The 16,395-nt window shown below is 38.2% G+C and overlaps 1 protein-coding gene across 1 annotated transcript in view; it reads right to left on the bottom strand.

Moving 5' to 3' along the window:
• Sox102F (transcription factor Sox102F) overlaps positions 1-16,395 on the bottom strand; it is a 162,314-nt gene that overhangs the window by 125,727 nt on the left and 20,192 nt on the right. Inside the window, exon 2 of the mRNA XM_087409118.1 lies at positions 3,910-4,004. The gene's annotated coding sequence lies outside the window, so the exon portion shown is untranslated. The remainder of the gene's footprint in view (positions 1-3,909; positions 4,005-16,395) is intronic.

The raw sequence follows: 16,395 nt of genomic DNA, 5'->3' as shown, positions 1-16,395 counted from the left end.
TCTGAATCTGTTTTTTTTTTTTCAAAGAAACAAAATTAGCGGAAGCGCCGGGATTTGCTTCGTCGAACGTTGCAACGTGCAATCGCGAACCATCATTGTGCTATTTGCACAAAGGAGTGATAAGATTAAGCGGCTCTCTTTCCCATCGTCGAAAATCTCGAACTAAGACCGTATAACATTTTATCGTTGCCTTGGAAGATACGCTGATACTACAGGTTTATTGACAAGTGCGAGATGGAACGACGATACCGGCGTACTCGTAGCTATTTACTTAGCGTTTTGCTGTTGGTAGCGGCATGTCAATATCGCGCCGAACTCGACATCCGTATTCGGGAACGGAAACTGATGTTCGAGAAATCTCACTACGCGAATTTGCTTTACATCATTATGTCAAAAATTGTCGAGATTTAGGAAAACGAAAATAATATTGATATCATAATGTCTCTAAATTTCCTAAATAGTACAAAATTAGATATTTCTCATAACGATATCATATAACGAATGCCTGTTTCTACCAATGTAGTATAATTTTAATCTCGATTCACAAGTAGTTCTTCATCTCTTTCTAGAACTAATGCACATTTCCACTAATATGGATTAATTTTTGTTCAACTTGTTCTTCATTTTTATTTCTAATTCTTAGAATTAGAAAGAAATAAAGAATTAGTTGATAAAATCTTAACCAAGATAAAAATTAAACTACATTAGTAGAAACGGGCGTAAGAATTAGAAAAAAGATGAAGAGTAAGTAGAACCGAGATTAAAAATAATCTGCATTGATAGAAACAAGCATAAATCGTCTTCCGCGTGCGATGGAACGAGGACCGTCGACAATTTTTTTAGTTATCCGCAAAATGACAGCCATTCGGCAGGTATCCATCAGCAATCGTTCAATAAATCGAACCGTGCCCGCGAATTTCCCGTTTTCGCAATGGACGGTAATTCAATTCCGTTTACGCAATTTCGCGCGTTCGCGAGTGGCGGAGCGATCGACGACTCAACGGGTGTCCCGATCGTTTCCCGTTTTCAGCATTTCCTCGACGGCGTGCAAATCGTAACTCGTTCACCACCTACGAGAGATCGGTGGAACGTTTCCTCTCGTCGAAGCGGCTCATGCGCTCGTACGGCGATCGCAATCTTCCGCGACTCGCACGGCCCCGTGGCGATTCGCTGCGCTTGTAAATTGATCGTGGCTGTGCACACTGCAACTGAAAGTGATCTGCTCGTTAAGTACCGCGGGGTCCCCGAGAAAGACAGCGTCTGGAAAGTGAGGGAAGCGAAGAGGATGGCGAGATCGCGATCGAGAAAATAACGACTATACTCCCGACATACGCGATTAATGGCGAAAGTCGTGAGCGCGGCCGCGGCCGAGAAGAAGGTTTGCTCTCGCCACACTTCTTGTCTCGAGTCGATCTTACGCGAGCGACGACGGAACTTGGATGTTACGTAAGTTCACAGTAGCTCGCTTCCGCTTTGTATATAATATCGGAGATTGTGCTACTGGCGTGGAAGATTGTAAAGTAAAAGTTCGTTTCCCATAATGTGTTGCGTGATGTATATAGAATGTCCGACCATTATTACTATCATTATTAATGGATTCTTTATAATAATACATTTTTCATCTGTGAAATTTTTCGAGGAGGGCATTTTAGCGCAATTTATTAACAATTCTCAAATATTCTACGAAACATCGTCGAATGTACAATTAAATGCTTGTACAATAAAATTGTATATATAAAATTTGGCAGTAATTAAAAATTAATTTATCTGTTACCTCATTTTCTTTAAGTTCAATTCGCCAATTAATTTGAGATCTTTCAAGTTAAAAAGATGTCATTAATAAAAATAACAATAATGGCACAATATATAACTAATAGTCAGCAATTTAAATAGACCTTGCGGTTTGTTCCTCTTATATAGTAAATATACAATAATGAAACGCTAGTATAATTTTACATACCCAATCGATTCCATTTCTGATGAGAGCTTGAACGTTCGAACGCGCGCAACAAAAACGAGAAATATCCAATCCACAAAGTCATACCTCACTAAATAGTACTTCCGCCTAGACCGCCGTCCTGAAAACGCCCGACGATCATTATTCTCGCAATCATATCCGAATTCAGCGTCGCGCTAAATTTTTCGTTCTCGCGGTGGGAGCGTGCATCCGGTTTTCGCGACGACACCCCGTATATCGCCTGGGAAAATAAATCTTGTGGACACTCACCGGGAGGGAGACTGGACACTGGAGGCTGTCACCGGACACGGGTTGCAGCGACTGCAACAGATCGCGTGCGTGAAAGAGAGGACGGCTATCAATGGCTGCATTATACAATACTCGGTGGTGGTATATACGGCAATACGTGTTTGCCGGCACGAATTGCGCGAGTATGCGTACCTTGCCCGTGTGTATGTGTGTGTATATATATATATATATATATGCACACCAAAGACACGTACGTGTGTGAGCATACATACGTATGCGTATATAGATACCACCGAACGGGTCCACACCGAACGGGGCGTGCTGTACACCGCGCGCGGCAGGTATTGCCAGGAGAGGCTCTCTGGCGCGCATAACCCGTTCACGAGAGAGCGAGAGACGAACGGACGAAACTGTCCGTAAACAACGAAGATAAACGATATATGCCTGTGCTCCACCCTGTTTCTTGGGTTTACTTTTCGACGAGTATTTCGCCGATTAGATATCGCTCTTTTGCAAACACTGCGCTACGAGCGCGTTCGATTATTGTACGACATCTTCCTCTCTCTCTTTCTTTCTCTGGCTCTTCGTGCATCTCGTTGCTCTCTTCCTCTCTTTCACGTATTTATCACCGCTCGATACCGTCATGTATGTGTACTTCGTGTCTGTACCTTCCTCTCCCCCCCTCCCCCTCTTCATGTTCCCATCTCGAAAACCCCTCCCCCCTTCTCTTTTTTCTCGTCCATTCTTTTCTACCCTCTCCTTCCATCTTTCATTCTTCGTCCCTCTTTTGATCTCACTCGACCGGATCGACCTGTTCACGTGTACAGCCGCAATAACTATATCCAGCCCGGATCTTTTTTCGTTAGGCCGTTCTTACGCAGCTTGAAAACGAATTGACTTATTGTAAAACCGTGTCCCGCCGTCCGTAATTGTCCGCGCGTGCCTGTGTGTGAATACTCAGATCGAACATCGAGTCAAGTATGTGGCGAGCTTTTTCTCCCCTGTCGTTTATGCTGCCACGTGCGAGACTCTAAGCAAATCCTATTTTTTCGTACTGGAGCCAGCTTCAGTAGTCTCATATTCATATTGTCGAGCGAAACCGACTCGGGTGAGGCAATCGATCGTCCGTAAAAACTAATCTTGAATCGTACGAGTAAAATATAAATTATTTTGATAGCATATCGCGGTAGTACAGAAGCAAGATATCATAGGTTCTTCCACCACAATTCTTCCACCACTTTCACGGAACGAAAATGACTGCCTTAACACTTCGATAGTCAGATATTAATATTTTTTTGCTAGATAAAAACTGGGAGGAGAAATATGAGATAACTAAAAAAATATTGTGGATTTTAGAATCCATTTGACAATTGTAACGGAAAGTGCGAATTTCTAATGTGGAAAAGTGCTATTATATAATATGATTACGCGTCAACATGATTTCAATTGAAATACGCTTGTATAGTTATGCAGATAACGACTCGATATAATGAATACGTGTTGAACTCGTGAACATGCTATGCAAAGGTGTATCACTAAGGGAAGCATCGCTGATAAGTCGTATTGGTCTGCAGTCAGACTACAACGATAGATTTCATAGTAATGTTAAAGGTCTTTACGGGTTCCATTAAGTCACATTGTACACGGGCGAATAGCCGCATCCCGAATGAATAAGCACAATAAGCAGGTGCCGTTGGACTCACCGGCTTCGAATCTCCTTCCAGCTGATCGGGTTTACGGCCGTATCGACCCCGTCCACCGTCGTACAATTACGGCGAACATCAGGAAGCGCACCATCCTGCAGACAAGAAAGAATCTTGGTCAGCTTGACGAATAATGCGAAACGTCATTCCGCATCGTTTAACCTTTGACAAAGATTCCGTGTAACACATTTAGAATTATATTTCTCAAATGTTCCCACGTATTATTTGTACTTCCACTTCTATCAATCTCGCGAGTTAATACAATTGATTCTTAAATCCTATTAAAGGGTTTCTGACTCGATTATATGAAATAGTTACTAATGTTAAAGAACAGCGATAATAGAATATCGTTTTAACGATCATTGTAGAATCGAACTCTGCATCAAAGTCTTAATCATTTGCATCACGTACTTTCTATGTAAATCATTATATTTATTGTATTGATTATACAATTTTCAATACAAATTATATATACAGAGTATCCGGTAAACCCCGCAACAACTCTTAAGGGTAGATTGCTGAGATAATTTTAAGACAAAAATCCTAATGGCAAGATATTGAAAAAACTAATAGTTTTTAAAATATAAGCATTTTAAATAGCGAATCGTACTGCTTAAAATTCGCTCGTACATACAACGCAAAATATCAAGTATACGTGCAAACTTTAAGTTAAATGATTCGCTAATTCTAAATGTTTATAATTCAAAAATTATTATATATTGTCGATATTTTAGTATTAGAATTTTCGTCTCAAAATTATCTAAAAAATCTATCCTTAAGCGTTATAGTCTTTATCGAAGTATAACAATATAGATTTAATTAAAAAACTTGATATAAGATATAATAAGTGCTATCATTAGCCGTAATTCAACGAATTCGAGCTATATTACTATATAATTTCATTCGATCGGTTTAAGCAAAGAGGAAAAAAATAAATGTTAAAAGCGCATAGTTGCAAGATAACAAGAGATAACAATGAATAAGGCGGAATTCTTATGTCACTTAAGTTAATAGAGAGAGGACGTGATAAGATAGAACTATTAACCATCCATCCATTTGCACAAAAATTATATAAAAGAATAAATGTAAATAAAGTTCATGATTCAGAGCAAAAGAAAAGTAAATAGAATTTAGCGATAATCGATTTCCTCTTGATTTCGATCTTAAACCATTCCATTATGAGAAGAAAATTAAAAATTAAAAATAAATGATCGAAATACTTATTCTATTTTGAAATTACAACAATTTGTATTTTTATAGTAATATTAAACAGTTAAATAATCACAATATTACATAAAATTTAAAAAATTGTAAGATATAACTTTAAATGAGAATATAAATCGAAGACATTATTGCGTCATGATAATCTTCATTCAAATAATGAAAAAAAAAGAAAAAGAAATCATTCCGTTAAATGGAATTCGTTTCCATTCATCTAGAATTCGTTTCGTATTGGAGTCGAAAGATTGGCAATTTGCGGTTGGTTATCCATGGATACAAAAGATCCTGAGAGAAGACAAAGAACAATGATTCAGAAGTAGGAGAGAAGAACTTGGTAGATGACACGAGATTCCTACGAAGGTAGGTACTATGTCATTGTCTTTTTCTTCTCCATTTTGCTGCTATCTCTCTCTCTCTCTCTCCCTCTTATGTACTTTCTATGGTTTAACGTTTTCGACTTGAAACGCTGACATTCCTGCCGCCACATGGAATTCAACGATGTTAAACGAATCGTCTTAAGAAAATATAATGTCTACTAAATTCTTCTTTCTTTCTCTTTCATAATTTATAAATGCATAAAAATCATTTAAGCGTCTGACAAGTATTTACAGTCATTTCATTAGATATATAGTGTAATTATAATAAAATATATCATAAATAAATGAAATAATATTTTATGAATAGCGATTTATACTTTTTTGTGAAATATCGCTTTAATTCTCTTTATGTTACATGTGTAATAAATTAATGTCAAATCTTTCAATCAATTAAATGAAACGTTTAAGTGGATTTTACCCTATTAATGTTTCAAAACCTACTAATTATAGTAAAATATTTTATTCAGTTGTATCGAATATATATTGTAATTGAGAGAATAATATTTATTCATATTACATTTCATTTGAAAAGCAGATTTCTTGCGAATCGAAATAAAAATTTTCGTAACGAATATAAAATTATATTCTGCGTATAAAAATTTGATAAAAATAAAATCATTCGATCTAGTGAACGGAAGTCGTTAATTTTTAGGCACTCCTTTCTCGAAAACTAGTAGGATTATATCGTTCCGGAAGATCGCAGGTAGCGCCCTGCTCTATTAATAGACCGGTTGATCAATTCGCAGGCGCGTCGGCGAGGTTTACCTGTGGCACGTGGGCGTTCCTGGGTAGCAAGCAGCCGTAAAGTCGTTAAGTAGCCACTTCGGACTTTAGAATCAGGAGGTGATGGATCATTAGCCCCGAGGATCTTTCCGTAACCTACGGTCTCTCTGTCGAGCCAATACTGGTTACATGCTTCGACAGGATACCACCGTGAAGCATGTAATCGTTCAGTCGAGTTTCAACCATCCATGAAGTAAAAATGATGTCCGCGCGATCGTGACGTTGCTAAATCGTGCTAACGCGAATTTTAATTTTCTTCAAAAATTAAACAAACTGCAATTTTTTGCAATTACAAAATTACGTAAATACAATACAATTGTAATGTCACTCGATTTTTCCATTTCCATCAAAGTGTCACAATTTCCTTTCTATTTTTTTTTTTAATATCTTGTCAAAGGAATGTATTGCACGAGCATCGAATTATACAGAAGGATAAAGTAAATGGAAAAATACGTACAATAATTAGCGAATGAGAATACATATAGATAGATGATTGTGCCGCGCTAATACGGCGGTTGATAAATTCGCGAGCATGAAGCGATATAGCCGCAGGCATACTACGGTTTCTAGGCAGTGAGAAGCCATAAAGACGCTAAATAGCCACTTTCGACCCGGTAAGAAAGTGCTACTAGAGCGTTAGCCCAAGGGTGAGAAGATTGGAGTCAACAGTATACGGAATGGTTCGAGAGAGTACATAAAATCAGCTTGAATTACGCGCAAATGGATGGATAGAGAGAGAGAGAGAGAGAGAGAGAGAGAGAGAGAGAGAGACGAACGGCACGGAAATTTGTGATGGAAGCATCTAGCAATAATGAGAGTTCGATGTGCCAGGGGAACGTCGTGTGCCCGCCGGTATAAATGCCGAGCGTGTTCCAGTTTATTCCTCGCCGTGCCAGAAATGCGTAACAAATCATCGGCAGTGGCACACCACGGATCGTCTCTTTATGAGCGCGGTCGTTATGAAGCATCAAATGCACATATCGCGATCGAAAGTACCGATCTCGCTTTCGTTTCACGTCTATATTTTTGTCAATGGCGATTCAAGTCGCCATAGTTTGCTATAGAGATTATTTAGCGTGATTTTGATTTTAGTATCAATGATATCAATATCTTCAAAGTACTCAGGATGTTATTCAATATGGAAACGGAAAGAATGGAATATGACGATGTATAATATGAATTTATATGACGTAATGTGTTTAAAAAAAGAAATTACATTTGTTTTAAGTGTACACTCACGTCGTATTGTTAAGTGCTCACATTTAAGTGAGTATAGAAGTATATGTAGAAATATACATGTACATAGTAATAAACTATAGAGTAATTAAAACCGGTAATTGAGATAAGCAGAAACTTAATACTGGATTAGATAGTGCGTAGTAAAGTAAGATGTAGAAATCGCTCAGTGTCACAGATCAGTCGCAAAGATAAATAGAATAATGCGTTTTAAATAGTGACTTACTAGAGAATGCTCGAGCAAAAGAATCAGTATGTGCGAATGAATGCATGCTGAATGATCGATCGATATCGTATGCTACAAGAGCACGTATTGTACTGTACAAATATACGTAACAAGTAAACAAGTTATATTAAAACAGACAGCTGTCCAGAAAGATAAAATAATGTACAAGATATGCTAATAACGCGTGGGTATTTTCTGGAAATAAAGAAACATGCAAGAAAAGATAAAGATATAATGACTTCTGGACACAACAGAAAAACGGGTACCTACATAAAACCGTCATAAAATTGCAATTAGATCCTTTGCCCACGTAAAGTGAATATATTATTATTTTTAACATATTATAAAATACATTTTAAAAATATACTATTCTGTAATACATTATTATAACTTATTGCTATAAAAAATGTATTATTATTAATTTACGCACGCATATATCATTATGTGAATGTAAGAGTGCAATATATACATACGTGATAGTTACAAATCATTATTTGTCTTCTCTAAGGAATTGAATTAATATAATATATATTCAAGTATACCTTAAAGAATTATAGAGAGAAAACATAATTGAGAGACAAGTGCTTGTCAAATCACTATAAGTAAAGACGTAAAAATTTAGAATCTGCTACCAAGATACTGGCTACCAAGATGATTATAATCTCATTCAAGTTCGATGACAATCACGTTAAAACCGCCAGCATTTTCAAATAACGGATGGCCCGAAGAATGACCGGAGTATTCGCGGGAATCGGCGCGGAAGAGCCACGAATATATGCGATCGGTCAGGTAGTTCAGTGGACGAACGGTTTGCCGGTTGGAAGGTGAGTCTGAGCTGCTGGAAGGATGCTGGAGAGGCCGAGTGGTGGCGGTACGGCCGGTGTGGTCAGGTGGCTCGCAAGGACGCGGCAGGCCGTTCACCCGTTCACCCATTCGCCCCCTCCCGCCCCCTCGCCGCCGGCTGTCCCCCTCGCCACTCGATCATTATACGTACATGCCGGTATTCACGTATACACGGACATGTACACGCATACGCGTGGATTCATCGCGGATCTCTCTCTTCCTCTCTTCTGAGCTGCCGTCCCTCGCCCATTCTCTCCTCTCCTTCTGTATCTCGGGGCTTTCCCCTCCTTTCCCAACCGTCCAGTCGTCTCCGCTCTAGATCCGAACGCGAGCGCAGCCTTAACTAAGTTACCGGTATTTGTACTCCGAGAAATCGCCGGTTACTGTATCCCCCGTGTAAACATGATAATTGACCCGTTACACTTTGCACCTCGTGCAAACGAGAATTTGTTTCTTTAAGACGATACAGACGGTACATGTCCCTCACTTTTTGCATCTTATTTTTATTTTTCATTTTTGCCTCAGTTCTTAACTCGAGCAATATTATATATATATATGTACGCACGTAAGTGTACCAATAATACCGTGAAAGTACAGTAGAACTCGTGAAACTAGGGGGTTTATAGCGTAATTTTGTACGGCATAGAAACGATATTATTACAGCAACGTTATTAGCATTTTATGGACGCTAACTTTACTAGAAATTTAAAGAGATCCAAATTGCAGATGTAAGATATAAAGTAGAAGAGAAATACATAGCGATATTTTGAACAATAATTATGCCATATAGTTCTTTTTTAATCATTTAAACAGCAACATAAAAACTCGAAACAACAGACATGCATGCACGCGCGATTAAAACTGGTTTGCCAGGTTTCGGGTTGATTTACCTTCGATTTATTGGCACGGATATTAACGGCGTATGTCGACGTCTGCATAAATCTTGGAATCCGGAAAAGAAATCGATGGCATCAAATCGAGCCAAGATTTCGCCTCGATACGATCATCGTTTTTTATTCTTTAAAACAAAATTAACGCATTATGTTAATACTATGGAACGATGGCTAGCCCAGAGCTACTTAAGATAATATTAATTGAAAATAAAATATTCAATATTCACGTATTAACTTCAGATTACGAAAGATTGTTTGAAACGAGAATTTAATCACTGAATCGTGTTCGCTCTTGTCCGATTTGTAAAAGTGGAATTTATTGTTTCGCTCATCACGCCCAAGAATAAATATCCGCGTTTCATCGAGACATGACCAATGTGAGCAACGTATTATGATCACAAGAACCCTTTATGACAGGCTAAGCTCGTTAATCGCGCGTTTCCCCGCGGCTGATATCAGCACCACCGCGTAAAACAGCCCATCGACGACTTGCGACGTCACGTTCACGTTAACATCAAGCAATGCTTGCGGCAATGACGTCACGGATGAAATAATAGACGGCCTCTCGACCTCTCCTTCTCTCGGCGGTTCTCTCCGTCCTTCTCTCTTCAATCGAGAAGTTTCGTACGGTACCTTCAGAAATCGAGAAAAACGAGCGAGCGAGAGAAAGAGAGACAGAGAGAGAGAGAGAAAAGAAGAGATCCGCTCTCCCGCAGGGAACTAATAACCGGGTTTCACAGGCCTGTCTCTGCTACACACGCGCGCGTACCCGATTCCACCAGCACAAATCAATAGCGAGGATCAGGGGGTTGAGGGGCCCGGGGGGAAGGGGGGGAGGGGGAAGAGGGCGGCGATGTAACCCGGGACGGGTTTTGCGAGGCACGCCTGTCAATGCAGGTAGCCGAAGGACGAGGCGGCAGCGCGGTGGCTGTTATTAGCTTTCTTTTCTCGTAATACGCGCCCTGTCAGCGGCAGGAAATAAGAAGTATTCTGGCGTAGTTACTTTGTCAGTCGGGAAAGCGACAATAATCGCGGGTCCGCACCCTGGTCCCCGTCGCGACCGTATATGCCCGTATTCGCCCACTCTCTCTCTTTGTTCTTCGATGTCCCGACCCCCCTTCTCGTTTCTTTCTCTCTTTCGAGATGATTCTCAAGAGAAAGAAGGGATCACGAGACTGGCTGCCGCGCGCGCGTACGCAAGCAAGAGCAGAGAAGTCGATTGAACAGAAATTGAATGATTGGAGGCGCGCCTCGAGGGCGCTTGATTGTTCATTCAAACAACAATCGTAATTGCATTACACGTCGCAGCGGGACGAACGGAGATAGAAGGGGGTTACTTGCGAGTAGTCGAAACGGTAAACGACGGTCCGATGGATCAATTTGTTAAGATTGAATCTCTGCAAAGTGCAAGAGATAAAGTATTTCATTTGTGTTTATAACATTTCAGTGTATCTTGAAATTTGTATATATTCCAAATGCTACATATCAACAAAATTTTTATAGACACGAAATATTTTTTTTAATAAAAATTTGTTACACACATTTTGCTTATTGAATAAATTTTCTTTTTTTCACTTCGATAAAAAAAATATACATATATGTGTGTGTGTGTGCACATACATATGTATATTTTTTATCGAAAAAAAGAAAATTTATTCGATAAGCAAAATGTGTATAACAAATATATATATATATATATATATATATATATATATATATATATATATATATATATATATATATATATATATATATATATAGAGCTTTGTCAAATTCGCGGAATCAACGGATTTATTTGTTTCATAGTAAAGCCAATTCTATAAATATTACGACGAATATTGGGGTGGCTTTTATATGTCGACAAGTGGCCACCACCGAGCACACTTTTCGACTCCTCCATTCGGTTGCTTTCGACCAGCAGTGCTATACTAACGTGATTAGCGCCACGAGTTTCTCAAGCACGTTTCGCATCAACGGATTGACGATCGATACCATTTTTTTTTAGCGGCTACAGGCGACGCGTGCCGTGCGCCATCATTAGTCCGTCGAGGACCATTTCGCCGTTGGATGCGACGTTCTTGTTTCCGTTCGACTCTACTTCGCCTCGTTTAATTGTACCGTGGCGTTCTGGTCATGCGCGATTTGTTCGAGCATAAGAAAATGCTAGTCTGATAAGTTCATGTTTATTGATGCGGCTGATTTTCCGCTATGCACGAATAAACATCTTCATTTATATTTATATTTATTGTATGTTAAAAATTATAAAGTGTATACAGTACGTTTGTCGCTATTTTTAAACCTACATTTTTAATACTCAGATTTAATTTTTTTCATATATACTTATAAATAGAACAACCACAAAGCAAGTCGAAAAAAATTTAAGCATAATATCCTATTCGATATCTTATTATTCTGCCATTACAGGCTAGACATTGATTATATATATTTGACAAGCAGACATAAATAAAACGCAGAAATAAAAATTTATAAATTACACAATTTCGTAATCGTACAGAAGGAACTTCTTTATTCAAAGTATTATTGGTGTAACATCGCATTGAGCTAAGCTCATTGTCAGTTTGCAAATTATGAGGCTAGCTATTTTACGAGTGTCTCGAAATCGATGTATTACTCGGTGCGTATATATATGCCTCAAGACTTCTCGAACAAACGCCGTCCAACATAAAGGAGGAGGTGAGGAGGAAACTAATAATTTGCTCAGTTAATATTTGTTCAGCTATATGTTCCTTTTCGAGTCGCTTCCTAAATCGAGGTTGACGCATTGTTACTGCCGTACGTTGTGATTAACATAATAATGCAAACACAATGACATGGCGAGCTTGACGACCCGGGCAGTGTTTGAGCAGGTGAAAATTCCACTATGGCCGCGCAGTTGCGTAGGCGCCGATATACGTTGAAACGCGCAAGGTTTCTCCACAATCGCGTATATGCGTTCATCTACGTGTACACCTCGTGTGTAAAGAGTAACAATTGTTTTCTAATTCAATTAGTAGAACCTCGCGAATTTTCGTCGCGACCATCTACGAAAGAACGATTTATATACACGCTTTCTTCGTCATTTCTCTTATCGATATTCAGAAGCAGTCTCATGGAAATATTGCCGAAATATCTAAAAATTTAGCTAAAGATCTGAAAATAATTTTGGGATCATCCAAATAATTATGTGGGATGTTTAAACTGGTTATTAAAATGTTAAAATGGTTTGCAGCATTTTCACAAGCGTTCTATATAATTATTTGAGTGGTCCAACAAAATTATTTTTAAATTTGTATTTAATTAAATTTTTAGATACTTTAGCAAAACCGTTTTTTTTTCTGTTTTCATTTAACGTTGGTTAGTTGCTAAATGCACGTAGAAGTTATATAAAAATCTTTATCGCCAGAGACGGGCGATACAGATTCCAATTAATATTAGAAACGATGTGTCTGATCGTTGTGTTGACTCGCTCAGAGACATAAATTCGTAGGTCGTCATTTGACGGCAGAGGTTTGTGGACTTTGAAGTGCTATTTGCGCCACGCGAAGGTATCAATTTATCCTAACACATGTGCATCTCGTATCAACAACGCTGGAAACACCCTGGTCTTACGGTTTCAGTTTTAGAAAATGGCAATGTTACATGATATATCGATGAAAAAACGATCAGGCCGCAGTTAAGAGTGGCTTTTATCTCTCGCTGAATGCGTCTGCTGTACGTCAAGAAAAATGTATACCGGAGATTTCTCATTTCCAGGTAATTAATTTACAATGAACCGGACGAAAGGGGGAGCTAATCCTTGTTGCGAGGGTTATTTATGGAGTCGAGCCTCCATTGAGATCACCGCTTGCTCCTTTACCACAAAGAACAAACGCTCGGCCGAAAAGATCATTCTTTCTTCCGCAACGGAAATCTTGCCAGATCGTATTCAGATTACAGCGAAATATATTTTTAGCACCCTAAAAAGGCTTCGGTTTATATCTTCTAGTAAAAAGAGTCCATCAATCGAAAAAAAGGGGAAAGAAATACATATTATATATCTATAATTTAAAATACGTATAGATATATCATTTCAACATCTTACTTTGAGTGATAACTACTTCTTTTATTTTTGAAAAAAAAAAAAAAGTTTACTTCATCGCTTTAAATAATTAAATGTTAATTATCGTTTCAGAAAAAGTGCTTAAAATGTTAAAATGCCATTCAGAGACATCTTTAATTATTTATACGATCCAACAATCGATTGAAAACAAAACGAGGAAAAAAACAAATCGAATTCGAGATCGGGACAATTCTCGAGGCAGGACACTCTACGGCGGGATGGCAATTAGTACCGGTTCCGAAACGGGCGTACAGACGGCGGCATACTTGATCGTAAAAAATAATTACGAACAGGAGCGGAGGAAAAGAGTACGAACGGAGAAAAAGCATGCAGTCCGGATGCAGGCCGGAAAATGACAATCACTAGACGCGGGGCCGTTTCCTCTGTCTGACGTCAATCTAGTCGGTCGAAGGCTTACTGCGTCCGCGGGGAGCAACAGAGGGACAGGGGTGGATTTGCGGCAGAGGGTTGGAGGGAGGGAGGGAGGGAGAGAGAGAGAGAGAGAGAGAGAGAGAGAGAGAGCCTCTGGCGCATTCGCCCTTCGTTTACCGGCCGATCTTCTCTCAGCCGGAGCTGAAATTTCATCGACCTTCGAGTGCAAGAGGGTGTTTCTCTCCCCTTGCCCTCTTACCCCCGTTCCATCGGCTCCTCCAACCCCACCTTCGTAACTGGCGCTCGTGCTCGCTCTCGTCATTCGATAATCGTCCCGTCGACGGGGCGTCCCGACAGGTGTCCACCAAGGACACCTCGATCCGATCCCCGAGTATGTCTTCACGCGATGGCGTCGTAGATGACGTAACTCGCATACCAGCGTGACTTCGCGCGTACTTCACATTTATGATGTCCATGGTCTCGCTTATACGAGATATAAATGTATACTCGCGTTATCTACCAACGAAAGAACGTAAGGTACACGATGCTCGAGTTCCACCGTCGTGACGTCGTCCAGGATGGACACGTAATCCTTCTTCCATCTTTGAGAAGAGGAGACGGTGTGGCTGTAATTACGTGTTAAGTCCTTTTTCACGTCCACTCGTTAACTTTGGCAGCCAAGTAGATTAGGTCCTGCTCGAGAATCTTCGTTTTATTTTTAAGTTTTCTTTTTAATACATCATAGAACCTACGGAAACCAATCATTGCGAGGATAAAATAATTATGACTTATTAATTTATAAGTGTGAAGAGTCATCATAGTTCCTTCGATCTTAATTTAAAGAACGTTTAAATTATTTTTTTTTCACTACCATTTTATTATATATATATATATATATATATATATATATATATATATTATATATATATATATATGAAATATTTAATATATTAAAATATGCGATTGAAATTATAATATATGTAAAATAAGCAGTTATTAATAAGTTTAGCAATATATGTAATATAAAGTTACGGTCCGATTCACGCGCTCACACACATAATGCGTGCACATCATTTGTTCTTGTTTAAAATTTGTTAAACAAAGATGAAATAATTCCAAAAGTTACGAGTGTGAATCGGACCGCAGCCAACATCATTTCCAATGATTATAATTACCTAAATCTTATAATGAAATATAAATCTTTTTTTATAAATATTTATCAGCATTCTTATGCGAATAACTAATATGTATTGTGCATTATTTTTTAAATTAAAATAACAAATGCAATATTAATTGTGAAAAAAAGAGAAAGAAATTAGAGAACATATTAAAACTTTCCTTAAAATTCATTAAAGAAATACATTTATTTAATGTGATATGATCAGTAGAGTGTGGATAGTTTTATGAATAAAACATTAGTAATAAATCAATTTTTATATGTACTGCGAAAGATATTTCTTAATAGCGTTGATGATATATTATCTTTCGCGATAAATCATTTATAATATGTATACATATATTGCATATAAATAAATAAAGTTTGACTTTTTCTTACGCGAATATCTTACAATTTAAAAATTATTAACATTTTTTTATCTTTAGATCATATTTTTTATACCGATTATTATTACTATGTTATTGAAATTTTTACCGAATTAGCCGCTATTAAAAAAAATCAAGCACTGACGAGTACAAATTATATGATATATTCTAAATAGAGATAAGATGAAAGAAGTTAGTTCATGCAATATGCATTTAAGAAAACGACATTTTAGATAAAATAAAAATGAAATAAAAGCAACCAAGGGATCATTACAATTTTAAAATATGCTGAAATATATTCAACTGAAACAAGACAAAACAGCGTAAAAAAAAGCATAATAACATGAATAGAATAAATTTTATTTTACAAAAAACCGTAGATCAATATTTGAATTAGGCTACGAAGCAGTTTTTCTCCAGACGGATAATTAATTCATTCACATTTCATAACTTCGTTCTTTCGCCATTCGTTCGGAAATGCGTCCACGAATAAAACATCACATCAGATGGATAACGTTTTATACCTTTGAATCAGCTTACTGCGATTATTGTCTATCGCTTTCTCAGTCGAAACAATATCAAAGTCGCTTTTGGTCTTGCGCTAGTTTTCCGTATAATGAAGGTATTGCCACAACACGTCGTTGGCGTTTAAAAGTCCGGGAGCAGTTCCTTATTAGTTATTAGTATACGTTCCAGCGAGGGGCAAATGAAATGGTTTACAAACGCTGGAGCAAGAATAGAGACAGAGCCTTGAATGGGGCCTTTGAATTACTGGTGGCCGCTTGTTTTGTATAGACACATAATGTATACGTATTCACGCAAACTCGCTCATTTGTGCGTTGCCTGTGCGCGCGTATGTGTGCGATTTTGTTCTATACGTACATGCGCTGCTTC

This window comes from Acromyrmex echinatior, chromosome 8 (assembly GCF_024713525.1).
Source record: "Acromyrmex echinatior isolate Ae372 chromosome 8, ASM2471352v2, whole genome shotgun sequence".
In the NCBI taxonomy this organism is placed as follows: domain Eukaryota; kingdom Metazoa; phylum Arthropoda; class Insecta; order Hymenoptera; family Formicidae; genus Acromyrmex; species Acromyrmex echinatior.
Note: the sequence above shows the minus strand (reverse complement) of the source record. Positions and strands in the feature narration are given on the sequence as shown.